Source organism: Equus caballus, chromosome 6 (genome assembly GCF_041296265.1).
Source record: "Equus caballus isolate H_3958 breed thoroughbred chromosome 6, TB-T2T, whole genome shotgun sequence".
In the NCBI taxonomy this organism is placed as follows: domain Eukaryota; kingdom Metazoa; phylum Chordata; class Mammalia; order Perissodactyla; family Equidae; genus Equus; species Equus caballus.
Window position 1 is genome coordinate 62,871,764 of NC_091689.1, and position 21,877 is coordinate 62,893,640.

Genomic DNA, 21,877 nt, shown 5'->3' on the forward strand with positions numbered 1-21,877 from the left:
TGTTTTCATGTGGTGGTTAGCTCAAATGAAGCAGCCTCCAGACTGTTAGCCAACAGTATTCTCTTGTGTGACATCAAAGACTACCATTCAATGAGGGCAGAAAAAAAATCACAGTAAGACAGCACAGAGGGAGGAGCTCCTAGGAACTGAAAGAACCATTAATAGTAATCTCTACCTTATGTCCAAAAGAACAGAGCATGAGCAAAAAAGGCCAAGGCCAACCAGTCCCTGATTTCACAATGAGGATCATCAGTACCTATGCCGATTTATGGAGAACGGTACAGCTAACATGCGGTGGGTGAGATTTGACATTTTGCTAGGCAGGAGCAATTTGTCACCAATGACAGGAGGTGCATACCCTTGTGCCTTGTCTGAATCAAGATTACAGCATCCTATGAAACATGGAATCCAAATAATAAAATAGAATTCAATGTCATGTTTTGCATCAACAAGAATCATTCATAAATGGCAACAGATTGTCTAACCAATCAGGGAAAAAACAACCGTACACAAAAAGTAAGTCCACATTTGCTTATGGACTAGTAATTGTGAAGAGTACAGCTGCACATACTTGAAAACTAATGGCCCCTGGACTTCCCCATAAATAACTACTGACTAAAAACCAATTGGCCAGGGACAGAAAAAACATTAACCCCTTGGTCATTTGGCCCTCAGCAACAACAAGACAACTAGATCCCCTCACAAAGTAATTAAAAGGTAACAAGTAGGACGGATTAGAGAATGTGCCAAATGGGCTCTAATGACTTTGGAGGAAAATTTGTTGTATTTGGTAGTAACATTTGCAGAAATGCAAAGAAGGAAGACCATCTGGGTGTATCACAACCCCAAAGAGTTTGGCACCCGTATTTTGGAAATGTGGCAATAATATCTTGACTTGCATAGGGCTATCAACCTTTTCCAAAGATTAAAAAAATGTTTTTTGAATCTCAGCCAAGAGAGAAAGAGAGCAAAAGGCTGTGACATAGTGCTGAAAGCCAAGGATTGGTGGTCATAAATATCTGAGTTTCTGTTTCTAGATTTTCCATGGATTTGACATTGACCATAAAATGAGATCTACTCACCAAACACGGTTTACTTCTGAGTTTTATGTAATCCTTACAAGAAATGTTCTCATCCATAAAATTCACTGAATGACTCAAAATAATTTTCAAGGAAATAATGAAGAGGAATGTGTTAAACTATTAAATGACAGTATAAGCTGTAGGGTCAAGAATGTTTGACTTCAAGGCATTATCTTACTTCCTGTAGCCTGTTTCCATCTCTTTAAACTGTCAATAATTGTGTTTATCTTTTAAGATTGTTTGAGGAATTAATAAGATCAATGCAACAAGGCATATCAACTCGTCTTTATCCCTGAACACCCTTCCCCCAGAAATGCCCATTCTTAATCAACTCCACAATCTGCCTTTTCTGAAGCTCATCCACCCTGGGCCAGCTGAACACAGCTGGAGAAAATTACGAAACAGCACAGATCCTTGCCACTACCCCACGCACACCTGCACTCTAAGCCCATTCAAGAATTTTAGCTGTCCTTTCTTACTTCCTTTCACTTCCTTTAATAGCTGTCTCAAACCTTCACCACTTTCCTTAATACACCACCCCATCACTTTCAGATGACCTCACTTCTCATAAGTATGCACTACCTGCCCCATCCACACACACATCACTTTCTGCAACCCACTAATCAACATCTCTGCAGGGTCAGAGAATGAAGCATCTTTCCCTCTCGTTGAGGTTAACCCCCCACTAGTGTTGGGATCAACTCTGCTCACATCACCTCAAGACCTTGCTTCATCATTTTCTCCTAATCCTTAGTATATCTTCTGTTCTGTTGATTCATTCCCCTTAACGTATAAACATGCTGAAATCATTCTCATCCCATTAAATCCTTCCTTCACATCCCCGTCCCCTTTTAACTACTATCCTATCACCTTTCTTATAGATTCTTCTTTTCAGCCCAACCTCACTGGTCACATTCACAGCCTTTTATCCTAAAAGTAAAAAGTAGATTTCCAAGTGCAGATGAAAATACAGTTTCCCTTAAAGTTTGTTGTTGTTTTTATCACTTGCCTAGAAATGTTACCTATATTTTTGGTGTATCTATCAATAAAGAGCTGAAAATATTCTAGAATGAAAATCACAATATTCAAAACATCTGATGCATCAATCTCAAAGCCCTAATCATGATGGAACTATCAGAACCATAGAAAATCCTAGAAGGAAGCTTTGGTTTATTCTTCCTAATTTTGCCTAAGTTGAAAATAAGACCTAAACACTTAAGGTCATACAGCAAGTTAAGAACAGAGCTATAACCTGACTTAAGGTTCTCTGACTCCCAGTTCAGTGTTCTTTCCTCTACAAATTGCATTCTATTCTCTAAAATATTCCTCTTCACATATAATTTTTATTCAAACATTAGCAAACACAATTTAACATTGAGCACAGCCACAAGAGGAGGCTAATTCGAAATAAAATAATGCATTTAAATTAAAATGCTTTCCAACCTTTAATTCTATGGAAAATATATAGACATCTCTACCCAGTGGAAGCCTACTAATTTTCATAGAAAGGGACAAAACGGAGGTTTGAGAAGTAAATGACCAAATCTGAAAATTTAAATGGAATATGTAAATATAGAATCAAAGTTTTAAAGATGAAATGAATCATATAGATTGTGGAGCCCAATCTCCTGTTATTTGTTTGTTTGTTTATTCTCAACCCTGAGTCTCAGAACAGGAAAGAACATGTACCAAATGAGTGACTGTGTTTATTCCACTTTATATCTTTGTTCAAGCCTGAACTTTATCGTAATGAAGTGTCAACTTCTTCTAGGTTAGTCAGGCACTTGGAGCGAGGAATAAGTTACCTGTGGAGTTGTATAAAGATCCTAACAAGTTCACCGTGACAGTGGTTAACTAAACGTTCCCAGTGTCTCAGAGCTGATTTACCACTCTAAGGAACCATTTTCTTCCAAGGAGAAGTATAGTAACTCGATAAACTGGAGTTCAATTTTACTTAACATCACTTGATCTATATCTGTATATTTCCCTTCTAAAATATGAGCAGCAGTTGAAGGAAAATTAACAAATTTACCAAAGGGAAAAAAGTTATTACTAAAATTCCACATCGTTAATCCTGGGTTCCACACTGTATCGCTAACTATACAGTGAAGCTGAACTATAATTAGGTCCCTCCAGTATTTAAATCCCTTTGAACAAAGTAGAAGACAGAACCATGGGATAGTGAATTCCACAATAAGTCAATCAGAGTAAATTTCCAATTTATTTACTCGTACAAAGTTTTGACTAAGCAATGTTGAGCAGCTCTAAGGCCTCAAAGGCCCCAGTGCCTACACAATATACAGGTAACTAAGGGTCCAAGTTCTTTGACATGGGGCCCACCATTAACTAACCTCCCACTTCCAATGAAGATACATGGATGTGGTTTAGATCAATAACTGACCTGTGACTTGGGTAACCTCCTTGATCGTTACACCTAAGGGTACGAACAAGAACCTGGGTTTCCACCTTATCCCAACATCAAGACAAGTAACACACATAAAAGTTGCTCTCTCAGCCCAGAATGAACAATGTTCAGTCAGTGCTCTTTACTTAAAGGAAGAAAACAATTAAGTGAAACCTTGAAGTAATCTCATTCTGCCTGTTTAGCCTCTTCATCCCTCAATGTGTGGTTAGCAAGTGTGGCAATCAGGGCTAAGGCCTGCTATCATTCGGCCTTAATTAAAAAAGACACAAGCAGTGGAGCTGTGAATTAGAAATGTAGCTACGCACTACCCCTGATTAATTCGAGGCTCATGTTGGATTAATAACTCCAAACAAAGAACAAAAGGAAATTGTTATGCGAATTGCAGCCCTCCCAGGCCAGACAAAGGTCAAATCACAGGATTTCAATTTCATCCGGAGTCGCTTAATCAACTCCCTCGGAAGGAAGACCATATGTAGTTCTGAAAGCTACCCATTGTAGTCCTCTTGTCGCTGGACCTGAGGGACGGCACAGTCATCCTCTCAAACTATTCTCAATTGCTTCTCTTCTTTCCCCTTTAATATGACAAAAACTTCATTATTACCAGTGATTAAAGAAGAGATCTGCCCTGCAGAAAACATCCCAACAACTGCTGGTTTATGGAGGACGCTGGACACTGTTGGCACCGAGCCTACAGAGCTTGCTCCCTTTCCCAGGAAAGGTCTTCAGCAGCAGCAATAGAATCATAACCACCACGGGGGTGATGTCATTGGCAGAGCAATTGGGAGGGTTGTGATACTACAATACGTTTATCAAGAGAGGAAGAGGAAAGGAGATAACTTCTGCTCATTGAATAAAAGGAAAGTAAATGAAAGGTACAGTTCATGGGATGTCAGAAGAAGGTATCAGAAGACAGAGCTCTCTCCTACAGCAAGATTAGAAGTTCTGCATGAGATGGGGAAAGAGGCGTAAGTGCCTTAGGAGACCTGAAGGGCACAGCCAGCCACCCTAACCCCTACCTCAGCAGTTCTAGAGTTCATCCACATTTGGGGGTTTCCTCTCCTAGAGGCTGCACTAAGGACTGATGTAGGCTGAGAATTGCAGACTCTCATTAGCAAGACAGGTTTAAGTGGTTTGAAGATGTGATGACTTTCACTGTGGCATTAACACTTTTCACCCTGTCAACACCAAAGTGCTACTAATGGTAACCTCCCAGGACTATTACAACATTGTCCTATACAATCAAGGCCCAGTGCTCCTCAAATGAAATTTTGGCAAATTAGGTAGTTCTTCCAAAAGACATAAGTATAATCTTTGAGGATTTTAATCAGCATTCCAAGGTAGTGCTTTGGCCCAAAGGAATTCACACCAGTATCTTATTTCAATGATGTGACTATAACCTTATCTGGGTGATTCATGGGAGTGCTTAATAAAGTGCCCTATATATGACAGATGTTCAGTAATTATGGACTGTCAGGATTTTTATCATCCAATCTGATATGGCAAGATTTTCAGCCTCTGCCTTCTTCATAGAATGCAATAATAGTTGTCACCTTCATGTAGTCCAGATTTAGCAATTGGGGAATTCATTTATTCCTCTGAACTCCCATAGTGTTTTTTTAGGACTTTTTAAATTTTTTATTGTCTCATGTATATTATTCATTCATTCATTTACTCCTTTATTTATTGAGCAAGTATTTACTGAGTGCCTACTATGTGTCAGGCACTGTGCTAGGCACTGGAGATAAAAGGATAACTAAAAGCAGATAATATCCTTGCTCTCATGGTCTTTACAGTTCAGTCAGTGAGAAAGATAAAAGTCAAACAAATGCATAAGCAAATGTAAAATTAAAATGTAATATGGATCAAAGGGGAGGTACATGGTAACATGAAGATTTAATCTATAAAGGGAGGCTGTGTAAGGTTTCCCTGAGGAATTGACACTTTTTTCTCAGATGTGAAGTAAGAATATAAGTTGAACTTGGTGGAAAGATAGAAGACAGAGACAGAGTCTCTACTGTCTGAGACAGCATGACAAATGGATTGGTCTGAGAGGGGCATGTGCCTAGTCTCAGGTGGCAAGGCAGAGGGCAATGTGAGCTAATTCTGGAGAGGCACCCGAGAACATAAAAAATGGCCTTGTAGGCCATGTTAAAGATTCTGGTGTCATTCTGAAAACAGTAGGAAACCTCTGAAATTCTTTAAGAGGAAGTGGTCAAGATGCAATTAGAATTGTGTAGCTATTGTTATTTGCCAACCGTTCTATCATATCTCTGGTGGTTAAAAGCAATTCACCGTTGTCCTTTCACAGTGCCTAGCACGATGCTTAGCACAGTAGAGTGGCATCTCCCTCTCAAGGATTGGCAGGGCTGATTCTGTAATATCACTGCTCCACAGGTACCCCCATGTCTAAGCTATGAGCCTGGTTGAAGATGATCGTCTTCTCAGAAAGAGGAGAACCATTCCTTGATGAAAGATAATTTCAACTAAACTAAATTCAAAAGCATTTTAATATGTTGTTTGTTCAATACCATTGAATGAATGAATGGCTTTTAATTCAGCGGCACCACTGGAAGATGGCAGTCAGTGCCCTCAGCGAAACTTCTGACCATGAGTGAAGGACTGGCATGCTTTCCTCCTTGAAATTTATTGCTATTGTTGGGTTGCATGATTTCTCAAGGAAAATGACGATTTCTGCCTACTGAGATATCCAAAGATGTAATGGCATTGCTTTTTTGAAAATTAACCCCAATATCTGAAACCTAAGGTTTTATATTTCAATTTAACGAATATCAAAAAAGTTATAAATGTATGTGTGAGTCATAATTCCCAGGGAGCATTCATGAAAGCTATGTTTCCTATGTGACATGCAACTATCAAATAATGAGCACATTCAGGAAGCATAGTCAGCTGTTTGTTATACATGATGGAGCAGCTGCATCAAGAGCTTTTTGAGGATTATTCTCCAAGTTTCTCTTAAAGCCACTTCATTTCCTTTCTGAAAAGCACTATTACTTGATCTGCATAGTTAAGACAAACCTCAGAAATTGGATGAATGCTAAATTTTTCATATTAGTCTGAAATCCAGAAAAGCTGTCCAAATCCCAGATATAAAATGTACAATTATCTTGTAGAGATTTTAAGTCTTATGGTGTCTGATTTGGAGAAGGAAAATTTATCTCAGTATAGAGCTTGTTGACTGTTTTGGATAGTTTGTAAACATTACTTCAAATCATACTCAACAAAATAACAGCCAAATTTTGCTAAACCTGATAGTTCCTTTTACTGAGTTTTGACATTGGCATACACAGTCCTAAATTTAGGGACATTTTAAATATTCATCCTTAGAATTCACATGGAAGAATCACAAAAATAACTCCCATTAGTTGAGCAATTAAATGTGTCACATACTCAGCTATATATACATGTGTCTATTTATCTATTTCTTTATTTGTTAATTCATTCAATATTTATGGAGTGCCATGTGCCAGGCACTGTGACTATAGTACTGAATAAAACAGACAGACTCCCTACCCTCAAGGTGCTTCCATTATCTTTTTGACAGGTGAGGAAAATGTGACTTAGTGCAATACGTAAATTGCCCTGAGTTACATACTAGTGAGTGGCAAACCCATGTTTCTGAAACCAAGAGTGTTAGGTTGTAACCATTCTGCTATGCTTTTCTTAAAATATTGTGACCTTACAATAAGCATTTAGCCAGACTCTCTCATGTCAGAAGTTAATTTGGACTGAGATAAGTACATTGAGAATATTCTTTAATTTTAATAAGTTATTAGAATACAAAGAAGGACATTATTGCTTCGATATTTTGGAATATAATGGAAAAGGAGTATAAAGGTTTGAAGGAGGTAATTATGCATTCCAAGATGGCAGATTTCTATTTTCTACACTGTAAAGGTCTACTTTGTTTTAACTACAAAACAATTTCTTTTGATATGTTATAAACTGTATCTCACTCATCCAATCAAAATATCAAGTTAATTTATATCAAGACAATGAAACCACGGAGTCTATTTCTATCTACATTGCACTGTATCACATTAACTGAAACCAAACCAAATTTTATAGCAATACAAATCAATTTAGATTTAGTTTCCTAAATAACTGCTATATGGCAGTCATGAAAATAAATAGTATTGCTTAAAAATAACCACCAAAATTCAGAAAATATGAGAATTCATAGGCATTTGCTCAAGATGAATATTTTGCTTCAAAATAAGTTGAGTTGACTAAATTTGATTACGTTTCAGATATTTGTAAATGTGTAATAATTTTTAAACATTATTTTGAAATTATTGTACTCGCAGATGCTGCCAAAGTAACAAGTGAAAGGAGTCCATTACGTGTTAGGGTTGGAAAGAATACATTAAAAGGGACCACAACCCTTCATCTCTTAACATACTCAACCTGAACTCTGAGTATCCAGAATTTTACTTGGTCTAATTATGAAAAGATTATAAAGCCTAAGTTTAAGCACTTAGATTTTCATTGAGCAATGTACAGTAGGATAGGTAGTCCACATCAAATTTCTCTACCCTATAGGGAATTCCAGAAACAGTTTCTCTGAACATGATAATCTATGTATATAAAAACTGTGATTACTAAAAAAATAAGAAGAACTATAACCTGCATTCTATAAACACTTATTAAAATCCTTCCAACTACTAAATTTTAAATTAGCAATTACTTTTAAAAAATTCTTTAATAATGTAAAGAAACCTGTGGAAAATATTTTTTAAATGTTAACTATGCTCTTTTCAGGGTACAAAATATAAAAAAGAAAGAAAGGAAAGACAAAAAAGAAACACATCTGAAAGCTTCCAAATGGAAGGGATCTGGGCAAAGTTGGAGAGGATGGGCCTTTGGACTCAAAGAACAACATTGGTAAGAAATGGAAAGATAAGGATACCATACAGATTGTAATCCAGAATGTGGCAGTCAGGAATCTGAGCCCATGGTAAACTCAGTGTGTCCAAAGGAAAGAAACGTATTTTTCTGAACTCATACAAAAGTCTGAAGGTCACATAAACAATGAAAAGAATCCAGTCTAGAGAGAAAGAATTGAAGGTTACTAGCTCTACTCTAGTTCTCTTGATAAACATCTCCACTTCTACGTTTTAACATACTAAATTTGATAGCAGTATTCCCAAAGAAAAAATTATTTTAAATACAGAGAACAGTGACTCTCTGGCCTTTCAATATTCACAGAAGGATGAGTCCTTCTTAAGCTGTAGAGACACTCTATCCGTTCCTAATGGTATCTAAAGCTTATTACAGGGAAGAGTAACATATTTCTCTCAAATTCCCAAATTAGTTGACAGCTGATAAACACGTGGACAATGATAAAATACCAATAAAATTTTCAAAGTTATTCACAAAATAATATAGCACACAAAAAAATATCACTGCCTGCAATTACCAGAAAAAAAACATTCCATGGAATAAGTAACAATACTCATTTGTGGCCACCCTATTCTCTTCTTCTCAAATGAATCAGAAGAGCGAGCTAGCTCTCACTAATGTGAATATTAAGATTAGCAGGAACAGAATGAAAAACATAGGAACTCTTTATACTTAACAATTAGCTCCTGGAGACCAGATTTACTTTCTATTCCACATCCCTATAATAGATTGGATTACTGTATTTAAATAAAATCTTAGAATCTGAACATACCCAGCATAGCTTAACTTCTTTTTGAATGGCCAGATTCAACATAGCTACACTCTTAAAAAGTAGTAAACGGCAAGCAGAATATCTCACTATGGTTAAGGTAAACATAGTAAAAAAGGAAGCAAAGGAAACTAAATTTGGCCTTGGCCATTCAGCTCTTTTGCCTCCCAAAGGAAATGATTCTGACAGGATAACCTTGGGAGTGAAGGTTTCAGTGATACTTACTTCCTGGACTACAGAAGACGACATGGTCTTAACATTCAAAGAGTTTCTCCAACTCTCCTTTGGATGTTCTGAGTATAAAAGATTTCTTATCTCGAAAGAAAGAAATCTGAGAAAAATCTTTAAAAAAAACACATTGATTGTAATTAAATAGTAGCTGGGAAAATCCTATTAGCACAGTGGATAGAACTGATGAGGCCTTGACTACAGAGGAGCTGTTATCTCTGGCTGTGGATGTTAAATTGTGTGCAAAGATTTCTTTAAAGTTCTCCACTGTACATCTGCAACAGAGTGAATGTAATCTCAGCCACTCAGGAGAAGAGGCAGCCACTGAGGGAATAGTGTACTGCCATTAGAAACTCACACCAGGCTCCAAAGACTTTGCAGTGATCGTGACTATAAAACCCTGGACCACAGCACCAATGAAGCATTTAAGAAAGATTTATACATAGGTAAACTTTTAAAAGTTCACTTGAAAGTCAAGTGAACCCACAAGCTTCATATCATACTCGTATAGTTATAGTCTCATCGCTTAAGATGGATTCTTAAAAGCGAAACATCTCATAATTGCCTCCGATTCACTACTCAGCCCATCCTAATACACTATACCTTTTCACTCATATTGATAAAACTAGCAGACACTGACTCATTTCTTTTCTCCTACTCAATTCCACGGCACGCCTGTCACTACTAAATACTCCTATTTCCTCAAAATACCTTCTCTCTTGGCTTCCGAGGTTCTAGCCTACTCGACTAGACCTTTAAACTTTTGAAATTCCTCATGATCTACACTAGATCTTCTTTATTCGCGTCATGTGTTGTTTACGCCCATGACTTCAAGCACCACCTATGTAAAAAGAACACCCAAATCTGCTCTCTCGACTCCAGACCACCATATTCTACTGCTTTCCAAATCTTCATTTGGATGTCTTGCAGACACCTAAAATTCGGCATGTTTAAAACTAAATTCATTATCCCCCCCTGCTCCTCCTCAGTGTTTTCTGAACGACACCACCATACGCTGAAAGGCCACAGCTAGAAATTTCTGAATAATCCCCCACATCCAGTAAATGATTAGGTCCTATTAATCCATCCTCCTAAATATCTCTCAACTTTGACACCATTGTCATATCACTCTACTTTGGGCAGAAGCATAGTAAGATAAGATGTCAATCAGTGGATGGTAACTCCCCCTCAAAAGGATTTCCAAAATCAGCGTCCTTTCTGTTGAAAGGTTATTCAAGTTGTTATCTGAAGGTAATGTAACATGGTATTTTTTAAGATGAGGAAGAAAAGTCATAAGGAGGGCAATGTGAAAGCACGCCTGGAACATATACAGAGGCTGTCACATGGAAGACCTGCTTCATGCACCCACTCTTCCACCAGTCACAGCCACCTTCCTTCCTTCAAGTCCCCAAATATTAGAACTCGGCTCTTCTTCTAACTTTAACTTACCGTGATCTCTCCCTGGACCACTAATGCAAGCGACTCATATATCTCCCTGCCTTCAGTCTTGTTCCCAATGCCTCCTCCACCCTACATCTAAACTCACCTTTTGAAAATGCAAATCTAATCACGTCAAACTTCTTCCATCATCACCACAATTCTAAGAAAAAAACCAACCTTTTTACAAGCTTCCAGGGCCCTCCTCGATCTGGTTCCTGTCACCTACATGATCACTGCTCTCTCTGCTATCCCATATTTCTCATCTTGCAGTTCCTAGAGTTCATCATGCTTTCTCTCACTTCTGGGCCTTAGAAGATGCTAGTCTATGACTTTCTCGGGATTTTGGGGTAGGATGGGTTTCTTGGGCTGCCTACATTATGACACCTTCCTCTTACGCACCCTGTGCAGTCAAAACATTTGTAGCAGTCAGCACTTTCATAATAATAGTACTTTTTAAATGACCATATTCTCTTCTAGTCTGTAAGGTCGCTGGGAGCAGGAGATCATAACTGTCCTATTCAGTGCAAAACTCTTAGCACTTAGCACAATGCCTGTCACACAGCAGGGACCTGCTAAAGATTGTGGGATGAATGAAGTTGGTAGTTTCTTTATAATTTAGATTAATGGAAGCCATAGCTAAGGGTTTTATAGTAATAATATATCAAATGGCTGAAACAAAGGTTCATCTAAAGTTAAACTAAAATTTGGACAGTAGAAAAATATACGCTGATTGCCTTGTAATGAGACGTGGCATCTTCCTCTAACCTCTTCAATTTACATGCTGCTATGCTGGTACGATAAACAGACTGATTTAAAAATCAAATAACAGACTCTAAGAAGTTGTAACAATCCCTGGATTAGTACAGGATGATAACTAAGGGATCTGCTATATTAAATCATGACAATAAAAGTAAAATCCCTCCATCTTTTCTTGGATTACATTTAGAGCTCAAATCAGAGAGCACTAAATGAATAATAATGAATGTATGCCTCTGTGAATGATTGAAGATTGAATCACATTTTAACTAGACTATATTTATAAGTCCCTTTGGATGACATAATTACAATTCCAACCATACACTAATTAGCAGCAAACATCTATTTGATATTATTTAGCAGGTTTAAAATATATTTTTTATCTGTTCTGAAAACAAACAAGAAAAAGCACAATTTACCCAAACATAAGAATGTTAAGGACCTAAGTCAACAAATAAGTTGGTGCTATCTAGAAGCAAACCAATCATATATCAAAACTATATAGCCATATTTTATTTGTATGAGAAATAATAACTAAATATACTCATATATAGGAGAGACAAGAAATTTTAAAACATAGTTTTTCCCACACAATGATGACATTCTTAACAATAAATTTATGCTGTTTTCTATTTTCTCTATTGCTTAGCAACTGTTCATAATTACTTTAAAGTTGAGATATCTCCTCATCAGTTCTATTCCACATTTAAATGTACCTTAATGGAATATTTGCCAGGAGTCAAAACTTTTCCAACATTTTTATTTTTAGATAGAACTCAATTTTCCTCCAGTTTTGCCTGACCAGGGAATACTTCTTTAATTGGGTTGAGCTCCTAATTGTACTTATATTTTGTTAAAATGTTGACCATTGTCTTCTAATATTATTTTTCTTTTAAGTTCGTATGCTTTTTTAAGTTCCTGAATTAAAAGAAATTTGGAAAGAAGCCCTAAAAAAATTCATAATACAGTAATTTGAAGATGAATTTTTTTTAATAAGAGGACAATCAACTTTTTACATTGTGCTTCATATGGTATTTTTGGTTAGCTCTATTTAATTAAAGAGTCGAGAAATATCGATAGCTCAAATTTATCACAGCTACACAGCTTTCCTATGCGCCAAGGTCAGTTCTAACAGCTTTACATGTTTTAATACATTTAATTCTCATAACAACCCTATGAGGTTATGCTATGTTTTCACCCTTGTTTTACTGATGGAAAACTGAAGCCCAGAGGGGTGAAGTCACATGCTCAGTCACAGGGTGAGTAAAGGAAGGCCTTGGGTTTGAACTGAGTCAGTCTGGCCCTAGCGTCCATGCTCCATATGGTTGTGTTATGTCAACTCTGTAAAATACCAATAGTGGTACTTTTCACACAGTTCACTAACAAAAATATTCTTCTCAGATTATGATGTTCTTATGTAAGCTAGTTTCTAACCTATAAATTACTAGTCTTCTTAAATGTCATTTATAAATTATTAGCTTAGCACTCTGACTCTATTAACCCATAAAATATTGTATTATGCTCCATTTTTACACATCTTGAAGAATGAGAATCACTACCACACAACATTAAAAGAAAAAGACTCAGAGTAACTCAGTATGGCTGGAAATTACAATGCAGGGGGAGCAGCAAGAGCTGAGGCAGGGGCCACGGTACAAAGAACTATGGTGCCAGCTATGACTTCACAGTTTTAACCATAAGGTGATGAGGAAACCAACGATGACTTTAAGCATAGGCATGATAGAGTCAAATCCATGTTTTAGAAGGATCGCAATAGGACAAATATTGGCTATAAACCAGAGGCAAGAAAGTTATTTAAAATACTGTTACTGTTAGTAAGCAATGATGAGGTCTAAATTAAACTGTTCAGAGCGGGGAAGAGGAGCACTGGACAAAAACCAACATATAGAAACTAAATAGATTTGATTTGGAAACTGACAACACTGGGACTATTGGTGAGGTAATAAATTATGGGGAAAATTACAGTAATAGTTAATATTACATAAACATCAATGTCTCGACCTTGTTTTGATTTTCCAAAAATAATCATAGTCAGCTCAAGAATGATAATATAAGCCCCAGCAGAAGAAAAAAAAGAGATATTTTAAATATTAGTTTTTGACATACACCATTCTAACATTGAAAATCCACTAAAATATGCATTTTTAAATACCAGCTAAAAGAATTTAATTTCTGAAAATACTAATACTTTTTGTAATTATACCTATAATCAAATCAGCCAGTATTGACCGGTAATATATTGTTATAGTACGGCTTTGATATAATACAGTAAAAATTTAAGATTGAATATATTTTTCTTGTTCAATTTATAAAAACTGCAATCAGAGGCAACATTTTCATAGTAAATTTTGTAGGAAGAATTAGTTCAGTGTGGTAGCATTTCCTGCTGTTAACTGTAGCAGTTACCAACAAATGCCATTTAAAATTAGCTCATTCATTCATTCATTCAGTCAGACCATCCTAGGTGAGTACAGGGTGGGTAAAGCTGTTCTAAGCTCTTTGGGAAGTCTAGGTGAAAGAGAAGGCATGATTACTGCCTGAAAGAAACTTGAGACAACTATGGAAATAATCATAAGTACAGCTCTTTCTAACAGTAGCAACTAAACACATTAGTGAAGAATATTTCATTTTCAATGAAATTTCCTTCAGACTATATTCTCTTCTACCACTTATTAGGACTAACTATAGCAGATCATATATTTCACACTTTGTAACACTTGTACTTTGTGGGTTTTTTCTTTAGTGGGGGTGGGGGGAATATTGGAAGGCTCTAAATTGGAATGCTCAAACTGGATTTTGGGAGGCCCTAGATTACATTAAAAATTTGTGTACAAGCACAATTGTGAGAAGATCCAGAGATTGGATCAAAATTTCAAAAGGCTGCATGACCCCCAACAGGTCAAAAACTGCTGGGTCTTATATCTAAACAGGAAATGAATCTAAACTATGTTTTTCCAAAACTAGACGAACTAATTTTTCTCTTCTAATTTGTCATTTTTTTCCCAAGTGTCTTCACGATTCTACTGAAAGATTAGGAATGGAAGCGATAAATGATCACCCCAAAAGACACTGTCCTAAAATTGCTAGTAAAACACCCAGCCAGTCTTGAAATTTTTAACTGTAGAATTCAAGATTTTTCCAAATTAATCACTATTTTTGATGTTTAACTTAAGAAAAAGTACTTTGAACTCTAGTATCACTGCAAAGTGAAATTTTTAAAAAATTATCAATCTAGGCACTAAACAAATAAATAATAAAGTTTCCATGATTTTTATGAGAATTCAAATCATGACGTCATTTTTTTAATGTCACAATTTTCTGCAGTGTCAAAAGTTCCATTTGGAGAACCAGAGGTTTCATGGAGACAGAAGAGTTCTCATTGGCCTTCCAGAATAATCTATGTCTATAGATATAGGTATACTATTAAGTGAGAAGATGGTGAATAACATTTTCAGAAACAGTAGAAATTCTGTGACTTCATTTAATCTCTTGTGGAGCACAGTGGGTAGGAATAAGTCCAAATTTCTGGGGAATTTACCCATAAGTAGTACAAATAAAATATTTAATCTCAAGGGTCTGCCATCAGTACTGTTTACTGCTAAAAGTAGCACATTGTATAAGAGAAGATATAATGCCACCCACTCCACTCCTGACTCGGGATCAGGATTAGGAATAGATGAGAGTCTTGTCCTCTTATTTTCAATGATGCTTAGTTCGGATTTGTAATCTGAAGACAACAATTTTTACAGGTATTTACGTATTTTGTAAGTCTAGTCTCTATTCAAAACCTCCAAATTTAGGACTACCAATCTCAGCCAGTAGAAAAACACCATTGTGTTGACAATGCAGGTAGCTTTCATTTAATTTGATGGAGAAAGTGAAACATTTACAACACATTGATAGTCTCAAAAAGTTCTGATACTTTGAAGGAAACAAAGAATTCCATTCAGCTTCCAGAGAATGAGTGAAGGAGAATGCATTTCATCTTCCAAAACGCCCTTCTGTCTCACCTCTCCAATACAATACGCTTGGAAACAAAAGGCAGATTATTAAGTTTTCAAATGAAGCTACTTGCTTCTCTCCCCTCTCTGGATGCCTCAGCCTCCTCTCCCTGCCTTCCAGCACATCTGGTAACCATGTGTGGTAGTGCTAATGAAGACTTTCCTGAGTGAGTTGCAATTAGTTCCGACTGCCGTGCAGCTTTCCTGGGCAGTACCAAAGTAAAAGACAGCAGTGGGGGTGAGGGAAAACCAATAACTCTTTCACTTCACGACACCGAAGTCTCCCCTGCCTGCCCGTGGGACTCTCATCACCATCACTCCAGAGGAATTTTTGAAAAAGGGTGTAAGCAAATACTTTCAGTTTCCTCCTTCCTTTTCTCCAAAGCAGCATTTTACCCAACTTGATTGAACGCGACAGGCAGGCAGCAGTACTTCTATGATCCTTTGAACAATAGAGAATTGTTCAAGAGATGCCATTTCCCCTTTTGGTCCCAGTATGATACTTACCTAACAATTTTATCTACTTTAATAGAATAAATTTGTGTGTTTTACTATTTGATGGATTAGAAGGAACTGCGGAAGCAAATGTACCATACACAATTAGGCTGTCTTGAAAACGCACACTTTTGTTTACTCCAGGCCTCTTCCCCCTTCTCAATCAAGCTACTAATAGAGCTGTTTTAAGTTTCAACAAGGACCATATTAACTGCGGGGCTCCACATGAAACAGAACGCTAAACCAGCGTCTCCTGACAATGTGGGCTCAAAGTCTCCCAATCCTGGTTTACATTTCTGCCTGAAATCACGGTTATTTCTTTGCAATGCTTTTTTCTGTACCTAGCAAATTATAGTTCTCAATAAATACCATTTAATGGTCAGTAATAGCCTTTGTGAGAAGACTCTTAAGTGACTCCGAGGATAGGGAACTTAATATAATTGTTTTGGCAACTTGTACCTGTATCTTATCCTAGTGCCATCTACTTTTAAATTTCACCAACTCAGGTTTTAGTATATGCATTTACTCAGTAAATGATAACCAATGATAACCACGGTTTACATTTCAGTTTAACATACACTCTTATATACACACAGTTGGCCCATGAACCCCTATAACCATTAACAGTTACAAATAAACATAGACAAATAAAAATTCAAAATAAAAACTGGCTGTCCTGATGGGTCATTTGAAGCTTTTACAATGTATAAGTCAAACCAATCCACATCCCTAAAACAAAGAAATATGGCAATAAAGAAACAGCACAGAAAGAAGCTATAGGAATATTTTTCCTTCTTTTAACAGAAATCAATGCTAAATGATATCACATCCAGGAAAAATGACCATAAATAAAATGCAATAAGCATATTAGGTTAAAAAAATAAATCACAGTCCTTCAACTCATCTGCCCCTTACATGTAAATAATTTCTTAATAAAACAAAGGAAAACATCTCCCTCACTATATATAATTGAAAATATTTTAACTTTATGCAACTAAAATTTCTACAGCTATTTACCCTACTACCTTCCTCTGGCTCATTATAAAATGGGAATGGTTTAACTGTGCAGTGCCAAATCCTCAGACTGGAGAAAGTTTCGCCCCGACCTGGCCAGCTGTTTGCTTCCAGCTCTAGGTGGTCATCCTTCCAAATCAATCTCTTCCCTCTCAGAAATGATCAAACTCAAGCAAAAAGAAAAACTCTCTGCAGATCTTTTGTAAGGTGTTTATTTTTCATACCAGGAGAACCCTAGTGAACGGACAAATTAGACACACACACACATATAGAAAATTTTTTAAAGGCTTTAACTGTGGTGATGAAAATATTATGATTCATCTACATTTCAAAATGCCAATAGAATTCTAAAATACAGAATAAGTTAGCACCATAAATACTGTAATATAGAATGACGTGATTTTTACCACTAATTTTTTCTTTATTTTTATGAATAAGTTGACTTTACTAGCAATAATGACAGTTAATGACAACCCAGTGAGTCACTGCCTCCTGGGCCTTAAGGAGGGGTAGGTCCATGTATAAATGATAATTAAAGCCATTAAACATTCAAACACTACACTGACTTAACAGCTATTGGCATTCAAACTCTCAAATGCTTCTACTGTACCTTACCAAATAATTAAATACTGCGAAGGTACCCAGGGTTAATCAGCAAAGCGACTGACTGGGATTGCTCCGCTATGTCTCTTGAGAACTCAATCAGTCTGTAATTTTTATGTTCACCACTCACCTTTACATGTGGGCCTTATGTTTTTATCAAGGCGAATAAAAAGCTGCATACAAATTCAGTACACAGGAAGCTGCGCCCCTATCTTGGTTGACAGCAGCTCTCAGTTCTTGTGCTGCTACCTGTGCTCTGCAACCTGATGCTGTTGTCAGACTGCTTCTAGATGTGATTCAAGTTCATTTCTGTACACTGTAGCTTCAGTGTTTTACATTATGATCACAGCCCTTCTCAATATTTCAGGAAGGCATTGGGAGGAAAAACTGAGTAAGGTAATAAAGATTCACTATCACATGATAACAACTTTAAAAGTTATTTAATACTGGTAAACACATAAAAAGATCCGATTTCCTGATAACAAAGGATGTTTTTATTGTATGTACAGATGTTTAAATTAACACACACATTCCATTCTTATCTCTCTTAAATTCAGCAGAATAACTCTAAGTCTTCACAGGGCATGTTATCAATGTAAAAGTAATAAAAAAGTCACCCTCTTGTGAATTACTATTTACAGTATTTCACAAGAATGGCATTCACACCCTCCAAACGAACAAGGTTGTCTCTTTAAATTGAAGGACACTGCCTGCTCTCCTCATCAGTTAGCATTAGCAATAGGGGGGAGGGGAAGAGAGAAAATAACAAACCATTTTTCTATCATTTGAACTCTCTTTGACCCTTGCAAGCTATTCAAGTATGCACTTAAGACAATTCAAATAAATAACATATATACACACATAGAGAGCAGATATATAGATAGCAAAAGAGTGACTTCTAATAAAGTGGATAGGCTGATACCTGGAAATCAACTATCTTGAAGCCAGTTTCTTGGCATTGTCATTGACAGCACAAAAGGAATTCCCATTTATAGATGGTAACAACATTTCATACTTTAATCAATAATTCTGTGAATGGGGGTATAAACTTGCCGGAATCAACTAAAGCTAAAAGAGCTAAATGAGTTAAGAAAGAAGAGAAAGCCACCCTGTCCCCATCTTGACTTAAAATTTTTCAATATATGATCATAGTTATACTGGGGGAGCGTCAAGGAGGCTGGCAAATATAAAATGCAGTGAGAAGTATATGATGAAATATATCATTTAAGTGATATTTAGCTTACAAAGTTCAAAATATTCCAGTCTTAAACTTATTTCTATTCCAAAAGTTAAATATAAAATTTTATGAAAAGATGTTACATCTCATAAATGTGCACTTGTACACATCTATAGATACAAGAATTATTGATTCATTTTTACTAAATATTTCTACTAAAATATTTCCTCAAAATAGAGACTAATTGGTGTCTGTCTAGCAATTTCCAATACTGTTTCTCCATGTTAGTGGCACTATGTGCTATAGTTTTAAATATACATTTAAAGATAGTATTACTGGGTCTACCGCAATGTTTTTACACAGAACACTGATAAAAGTAGTAACCCAAACTTGACAGTTAAATGCCTAAAGAATCACGCATGATGCTGTAAATATTTTTAAGATGCTTTCTGAGGCCACTCATTCCCCCTTCCCCAAAAAGAAATAAAAAAGAGAAAAGAGTAGAAATGGAGATTTAAAATATGACAAAACCAGCCTGTACATTTTCTTAATGTTTAGAGAGCCTTAAGCATTCAGTTTCTAGAAGCAAAACCAAAACCCTACCAAAATTAACAGAGGAAGAAGATAGAGATAAATGAGTCACCAAATAAACCTTTCTCTCAGCCGGAAACCATGTGGATGTGGAGGTTTCTTCAGAGCAAAACATGTGCCTTGAATTCCCAGGAAGCTCTGTCAGTGGCACGGATGTGAAATTCAGTGGTCCTGGACATGCATCCCACCCGGGCTTTCCTGTCACCTCTGGAGCAGTGACAATACCAATACCAATCTAAAGCCAGGGATCAAGAAGGAATTGCTCTGTGGTCACTCCCATGACCCATAGAGCAGGATTTCACCACAGCCCTATGACATGTGACTGGGCTTGGGGAGTTCCAGTGTCAGTTCCAAAAATCCTAAGGGGGCTCTCCCCTTTGTGAAACAAATTAATTACACAACCAAATATTGCCACATTCTTGCACCTATTGACATAATGGGAACTTCAACCCCCACTCTGCTTTGTACTTTTTCAAGAGGAAAAAAGTGACCCAGGTGGAGCCCAATATAAGTGAAGTAAAGGAAAATTTTAAAAAGATGTTTTTTATTCACTACCTATGGCAGGAAATTACATATTTTAGATTTAAAGTCCAACTGAAAATAATTCAACTTTGTACTATTCACTTGAGTGGTATGTGACAGAGAATGCATGGAAGTTTGCCTACTATTTCAGAGTTTTCTAAGCCCTAATACTTTCATCATTACTTACAATACTTCAGTCCTGTTCACAGATATGTCATATCAGACTCAACTAAGTTGCAGAGCTCCATGTAATTTTTATGTGGACATCCTAATTAAAAATTATAAACTGTTATTCTCACAATTATCACTGCTTTTTAAAACTGGTTTATTTACTCTATTTTCTTTTGATTCCCAACTCCAAAATGAGAAAAATTACCTGTACTTATTGCATATCAGCTATTCAACCACAGATTTATTAGGAAAGAGACTTGAGGCGCTCTTCTCTCTTCCCATATCCCTAGCAGGAGAAAATATCATTTCTAATGGTAAATACTAAAGTCAAAAAATGTGAGCAATCATGGAAACTGTGAGTTTTCTCAACACATATGAGTCACTTATATCCCCAGAAGTAATGAAACCTCCCGAAAAACAGAGATTCAAAAAGAGATGATGATTTGATGGTTTTTCCTGTGTCTAAGTAAGATCGGTTATGACTAAATAATTTCTCAATTGCTAGAGTAAAACAAGCCAAAACAAATAGCTTTTCAAACTCTAAAGTATATTGTGTAGTGGGGACTGTTCAAGGTCTCACTAAAGTCAACATTGGATAGATAATACTTAGAAGAGTCTGATGCAGAGGGCTATTCTTGAATCCATTCATTATGGAAGCAAAGAACTCTGCAACATTGTTGCAAACAGAAAAGTCAATTAAAAACAAAATATTCCCACTTAAAAAAATCTGATATGGTTCACATTTAATAATAAAAGGGAAAACATATCCCTTTAAGGTAGTTCAAGCTCAAATGGTTGCAAAAATGGTAAAATATTTTTCCAGGTAGACTAATCTCAGCATTTTCAAATCAATAAAAAGTTTCTCCAAATCCTACAATACCTACATATTAATTTCCCCTACTCCTTTTAAATCTTTCATATTTTTTCTGATGACATACATACAGGAGGATAATGCATTAAACATATTAAATGAAAAACTTAACCAAGGAAAAGCCATTCATTGAATCAAGAAACTTTTATCAATTGCCTATTGTGTCCAATCGGAAGTGGCTCAGTCCTGTAGGAAGCTAAACTACGCAGATACAATAGCAGCCAACACTTGCTTCCTAACCTTGCTGATCTTAATCTTATTATGGAAACTATGTACATAGATCAATTTTTTTAAAATTAAAATTTTAATTCATGCCTATGTGATCAGCCAGGCCAGTCTATTGCATTGTCCTGGTTCAAGTACGTTAGCATTATTTTCCCAGGAAGACGGGACATGATTTCTGTATCATGACTGCATGAAACCCAGCACTGTGATGAATATATGGTGGGTGTTTCATATAAAATTATAGATATATTTTAAGATAAGTTCAAAGGACCGGCATGTAGAAAACAATTACTCCTAAATATTGCTTGATTAGCAGTTAGACCTAGAAAAATGAACAGAAATTAGAGTTGAAAATAACCAGGGTCCTAACTTTCTCGCTGTGTGACCTTAGAAAATTTACTTCACATGCCTGAGTCTTTACTTTCTAAACTAAAAAAACTGGTTTGTGATGAAACTTCAAGTACAAAAGATGACAAATTTACCTAAATTCCTAGTAAATAAATTCCTAGTAAATACTTCCACATGGTAGAAAAGCAATTGTAGCAATATTGTTATTATATCGTCAC

General features: G+C 36.3%; 1 protein-coding gene and 1 long non-coding RNA gene across 36 annotated transcripts in view; one reads left to right on the top strand and one right to left on the bottom strand.

Moving 5' to 3' along the window:
* Positions 1-21,877, bottom strand: part of SOX5 (SRY-box transcription factor 5) — a 949,864-nt gene that overhangs the window by 452,042 nt on the left and 475,945 nt on the right. For 2 of the 35 annotated variants that reach the window (XM_070271062.1, XM_070271053.1), the window contains exon 1: positions 19,584-19,874. The exons of 31 other annotated variants lie outside the window; for them this stretch is intronic. The gene's annotated coding sequence lies outside the window, so the exon portion shown is untranslated. Of the gene's footprint in view, positions 1-19,583; positions 19,875-21,877 lie in introns of those variants that run through there. 2 more of the 35 variants (XM_070271076.1, XM_070271069.1) reach the window with 1 other exon arrangement.
* The window catches only part of LOC111774060 (uncharacterized), a 90,836-nt gene that overhangs the window by 44,414 nt on the left and 24,545 nt on the right, over positions 1-21,877 (top strand). Inside the window, exon 2 of the long non-coding RNA XR_002808905.2 lies at positions 8,287-8,409. This is a non-coding gene — a long non-coding RNA (uncharacterized lncRNA). The remainder of the gene's footprint in view (positions 1-8,286; positions 8,410-21,877) is intronic.